Source organism: Talpa occidentalis, unplaced genomic scaffold (assembly GCF_014898055.3).
Source record: "Talpa occidentalis isolate TD23 unplaced genomic scaffold, MPIMG_talOcc4v2.1, whole genome shotgun sequence".
Taxonomy (NCBI): domain Eukaryota; kingdom Metazoa; phylum Chordata; class Mammalia; order Eulipotyphla; family Talpidae; genus Talpa; species Talpa occidentalis.
The window spans coordinates 124379154-124385153 of NW_026555331.1; the positions used below are offsets into that span (position 1 = coordinate 124379154).

Sequence of the window (6000 nt, forward strand, 5' to 3'; positions counted from 1 at the left end):
GGAAGGCTTCAAGGAGACTAAGAATAAGAGGTAAAAAGTAGATGAGGATTTGAAGGACAGTAAGGAAAGTGATGGCTAGATTAAAGTCACCCCTGCTGTATCACAATGGAGAGTTTACAACACAACCACCTATCATAATATGGAAGGTTGGAGACAGATATAATGGTTTGATGACATAAAGTAAGATTTGCAGTCACGATGTGGAAAGGGTCAGTCAGTCCTACTGCTCTCTTGTAGCTGTACTAAAGAATAAGCTACTCAGTTTTCAAGTTGAATTTTGAGGAAATGCAAGGTATTTGGAGCAGTCTTTCTAGTCATCAAAAGATTAACAAGTCAAGTAGTCATCTCAGGTTAAGGATAAATCCAGGGCAGTGGAGTATGATGTAAGGGAATAGATGTAAAGCTGTAACAAACTTTGACAAGAACTGAGGCTCTATTTGCCTCATACTATGTCTTCCAAAAATCTGGTGGGATTTTTGACAGTCTTATCAAGGCAAATCAAGGTGAGTGGCAGAAGAAAGGATGATTCAGAAGGCATAATACAGAGTCTAGGTATTAGAGTCAAAATACGCAAAGGATCAGTCCCAGGGAGAAGGACTGGTTCTGATGAACTGGCTAGATGCATTTCAGAATTTCTAGTGTATTAACTGTGATGTCTGCTGTTTCTTTCCTTTTTGAAAAGGGATCTTTATTACTTATATCTTTTGCCATACCTTTCTTACCATTTTATGTATTCTGTGTTGTATGTGTGTATGGAAGGAGGCATTTAACATTATTTAAATTCACAGATAGAATCTTCTGCAGGGGGAAGTCATCCACATCTGGACCTAGTTTAGATAACGAAATACTGAACGCTAGCCAGTGTTGAAATGCGATGAGACTTTTGAGGCTCTTGAGAAGAACTGAATATATTTTGCATATAGGAAATAACTTGTGGACTGGGAGACAACTTTTACAATGACAAAAATATTTCAGCACTCATCGCAATGAGTGGCAAGGACTGTTTCCCCACCCTTTGAAATCTAGACTAGTATATGACTATTTTGAATAGTAGCATTTTGAATGTTATTTTAAATTTGAACCGGTTCTTTAAAAGAACATATAACTCCTGTCTTGATCCCCAGGGAAGTCTCGAGCCTTCAGATAACAATTCTGGCTATCCTGCTATAGAAAATCCAAGAAGAATCTCTCAAACTACAAAGAAAAGAAAAGGTGACTAAAGATGACTGTCTCTGGCCTTCCAACCTCCCTGGTAAGTCTCCAGCATATACATGTAGCCATCAGCTTAATACCACTGTGTGATCCAGTCAAAGTGTGGCACAACAGAAGAAATGTCCAACTAAGCCCTGCTTGATTTTCTTTTCTTTTTTTTTTTAAAGTTTTTTTTTTAAGATTTATTTATACAAGAACTGGGGTACAGGTCAGAGGCGCGGGAGGTTGAGAGAATTCACCAGAGACAGAGTGGGGAACAGAACAGGCAAACAGACCAAAGGCACTGCTCAGGGGAGCAGTGGGAGAGGCAGGGGAGGTCTGCCGTGCCACTTGGGTATCTCCCTGGCCGGCTGGGAATCGAACCCATGCTGCAGAGGCTGTGGACCACTTCACAGTGCTGTGCTCAACCTGCTGTGCCACCGGGGAGGCCCCTGGTTGATTTTCTGACCCAGAAAACAATATAATGTGCAATAGTTGTTAAACCACTAAATTTTGGAATAGATTTTTACATGGCAATAGATAACTGGATAGATACACAGGGAGATTTAATCAATAGATTGATAGAAAGATACAGATAAACTAATTAAGTGTTCAGTTTGCTTATCTCAAAAAAAAAATGTTTGAACTGCATTATCTCTGTGCTAAAACACTCTAATTCCTAAGGCTAAAGATTTATTCCAATTTATTCCATCCACTTTTGAAGCATCTTTATTATGTGCTTTGCTAAATCTCCAGGTCAAAGTAATAGAGTACAGAATAGATAACTAAATCCTTGCTAGGCATTAACTTGGGTAAAGATATTTGAAGAACTTCCTCTCAGTTTGAAGCAGCTCAACTGTGACTCTATTCATGGTTTTAGAAATACTGTTTCATCATGTCATGGTCTGTCTTTTAACACTGTGGTTTCAGTCCCCTGACACTTTAAAAATAATCACAGTCAAACAGAAACTAAGCTGCTGGAGTATGTGTTAATTGTTCCAGACTAGCGAGTGCAGATGACAGGAGCTGAGGTTCTCTTGAGATCAGGAAAAAATCATGAAGGGTCAGTTTCAAAATGAGTGTTATTAGTTAGGTTGCAAGCTAGCTCTTTTTTTAGAAAATATGTTTAGCATTGTTTGAAGATTATTAACTAAATAGGCTCAAGGTGCTTGTCATAAGAGTAAATTGCTTGATAGGAAGTCTTTTTTTGTGCGTGTGTATTATTTCTCCTAGTTTTATTTTTTTCTGGGAGCTTTTTTAGTAAAAACTGCCTTTTAGATTCACATAGATACCCATTAAATAGAGGACAAAAATTAAGCATACCAATTCTGTGATGGTCTATATAGATGCACTGATTTGTATCAAAGATTTATTTGGTGATTCAGAACAGTGATAATTGGTGTATATAATTTTTCATAAAATTCTGTGCCAGTGTTTTAAGATACAGAAAACATGTAACTTAAGCTTTGTATTTTTATTAATTATAACTTTTTCCATTTCCATAAATGATGAGCAAATACACAGATGGTATCGAAAATTCTGAACAATCTACACAAAGATGGTATCAAAAAAGTTGCAAAGAAATGAAAACGTCAGATTTGAGCATCTGAACTTCCTTTTTATTGTAAAGTTATATTAATTGAAGTAATGTTGATTTATATCATAATATATATGCCTTAGGCATACGTATATGTACATAAGTAATGTACATTATTTCACCACATCTATCACCAAAGTCCCAGTAATACTCTTTTGGGCCTCCCTCTCTCCTTTGTTCCAACCCTAATAAATTCCCCTTCTGGAAGTCTCATCACAGTTCTGTAAGAGCTTCTGAATTTCTGACCTATGACAGCAAACATTTGCTGGGTTACAATCATACATGAAAGACTGAAAAATGCTCAGTTCCTTTTCTGATAACTGAAATGATGGGTTACTAACTAGAAAAGATTGAAATTGAATGCTGATAGTTCAGAATTTAGCATGTGTATTTGAGTACAGTTTTTCCTTTCATTCAAAATGGAGTAAAATAAAACAACTTTCATTTTCTGAGTTTATTTCCCCTTAATATAAATATATAAAGAGCTTATTTAAGCTCTTTCTGAACCACAAAGAAGCATCTATTGATCATTTCTTTTTTGGTGATATTCATGAATTATTTTCAGCCATGATTTACAATTTCAGTCAGAAATGCAATATTATATTTTAAAAAATACTAATTTGATTGCATAGAACATTTTAACATATTTTCAATTCTAATTTGTGTAAATAAATGTATTAGCTGAATATATGAATAAGTTGAATTGTCACTGATTAATATCTCACTAGCAACCACTTCAGACAGTAAGTAGGAAGAGTGAAAATTATATTGACATGTAAGAAAAGATTCCATCATCATAGAACTTGAAATAAATAGCTGCTTATAAGTTTATATGTATTTTGTTTTATTGCTTGTGAATTCTGTAAGTATGAATATCCTCTGATTTTGAAAGAATAGGTTTGTGAGTTTTTACAATTATCTTCTTTATTTAAAAAACAAAAGAGGAAGCTGGCAAGAGGAGGTAAAGATGGAAGGAAAAAATACACCAAATTTCACTTATAATTTTTTCATAACAGCCACTCACAAATACACTTTTCTCCCTTATAATCCATAATAAAATTTGAATTTAATATAAACTCAACAGTAACAACTGTTCAAACATGGCATAAAATCCTGGCTTTAGAAAGTAAGGAATATGAACCTATAAGAAAAGACAGCTGTATCTAATATCTCGGATCATAGATAGGTGTTCCTAAAACAAATTAGGATAGTGGACCAGTCCCACACACACAAATACTGAAATATGCTTTACTTACAGATTATTGGGACTTTGTTGGCAGGTCTAGTGTGATAACATACATTTATAGAGTGTCATAAGCCAATAAAAAAAGCTTTAAAGTGTGGGGAAAAAACCCCAAATCTTTATAGGCTGCTACTGATCAATTCACCATACGAGAGCACTGTAAGGCAAACAAGTAACCAGAAGCAGGTTTCATAGCAAGGGGCAGTCCAATAGAAAGGTAAGTGCAATAAAATACAACAATACAAAAAATGAATTTAAAAGGTTTTAGTTAGAGACATATAAAGTCTCATAGGAACTCCTGGAAGGAGAATATTGCTTCCTTTGCAGTGGATCCTATGAACCTTTTAAAAAATCTGCCTGAGTTTTTGCTGGTTCTGTGGCTGGTTAGGGAGCAAAGACTGCTGGAGACCTTTGAAACTGTTGGGGTAAAGACTGCATGTAGTGGGCTATAGGGGACACTGCAGCAGGGGTTCTGCATTCCAGACAGAGTGTGGCACTTGATGGTCACTCAGAGGTGCTGCTCTTCCCCAGGCTGCTAGTGCTGTTCCTCTCCTGGTCGGAAGTATCAGTAGTTCCATTGGGAATGCTGGTTCCTGAAGTTCAAATGAGTTTGTGTAATGTGACTTGGGGTGGGGAGGGGTAATTACACTGCATTTTCTAATTTTTTTCAAAATCCATTCAAGGAGGTACAAATTTGGACACAATAGAATTCAGAAATTTGTCTGAGTCTATTTACGTGTAGCCACGTAAATAATCATGTATTTGTGTGTATGTCAGTAGTTTGTTATTTTTTGATTGATTTGATTCTGTTTTGATTGACCTTATTGCATGGATATATCACATGTTTATCCACTCACCAGGTGATAGACTGGAATTATTTTCAGTTTTTTCCTATTATGAATAAAGCTGTATGACCTTTTAAATACAATGTTTCTCCTAGGGCTGGAATAGGTGGATTGTATGTCAAGTGCATGCTTTACTTTATAAGAGAGTGCCAAAATGCTTTCCACATGTGATGCCAGTTTGCATTCCTGCCAGCAATGTCTGAGAGTTATAATTGCTGCACATTGTTGCCAAAACTTGATATTTTCATTCTTTTAAATTTTAACCATTCTAAGTTGTTTGCAGTGGTATCTCAGTAGCTGTTTTGATTTTTACTTCTCTAATAACTAAAGATGTGCAACATATTTTCATGTTTTTTTTCCCACTTGTATATATTTCTTGATCAAGTGTCTTCACATATTTAATAGTTTTTAAAATAGTTTTTGATTTTATGTTTAAGTCTATGAACATTTAGAGTTATTCTTGACCTATGTAGTGAGTTAATGGGCTGGATTTTTTCTGTCTATGGTCATACATAGAAAGAATAAAAAGACTATACTTTATCCATTAAATTTCCTTTTTACCTTTGTTAAAAACCAATTTGCCATGAATGTGTTTATTTCTGGATTCCTAATTTTGTTCCATTGATATATGTGTCCATTTTTGATAGAACCACACTTGATTATAATAGCTGTATAATAATTTTGAAATTGGAAACTGGAAGTCCTGCAGTTTTGTTTCAATATTGTTTTGATTATATTTCCATATACATTGTAGAGTCAGCTTCTCAACTTTTGAAAAAAATCTGATGTGATTCTGAAAGAGATTGCAATATATCTATATATCGATGTGAGGAAAATTGACATTTTAATTTTTCCTTCCAATGGGGTGATATATTGAATCTCTCTGTTTTGTTCTTTTTAAATGTCTTTCAACATTATTTTTATAATTTTTAGCATGCAGGCTTTGTATATATTTTGTTAAGATTGTCCATGTTATATATTTTGATGTTAATAGGTAGTATTTTTTATTTCCAATTCTCAATTTTATAGTAGTAGATATAAAATATTTTTTGCCTACTGACCATAAGTATTTGACTTCTTTTCACTTGTTATAACTTCTCATAGCTTTTTCCATATTCCTTTAA

At 34.5% G+C, this 6000-nt stretch overlaps 1 long non-coding RNA gene across 2 annotated transcripts in view; it reads left to right on the forward strand.

The window, feature by feature from the left end:
- The window catches only part of LOC119251488 (uncharacterized), a 103316-nt gene extending 102070 nt beyond the window's left edge, over positions 1-1246 (forward strand). For both annotated transcript variants that reach the window (XR_008550823.1, XR_005126489.2), the window contains exon 4: positions 1125-1246. This is a non-coding gene — a long non-coding RNA (uncharacterized LOC119251488). The remainder of the gene's footprint in view (positions 1-1124) is intronic.
- The last annotated feature ends 4754 nt before the right edge of the window (positions 1247-6000 follow it).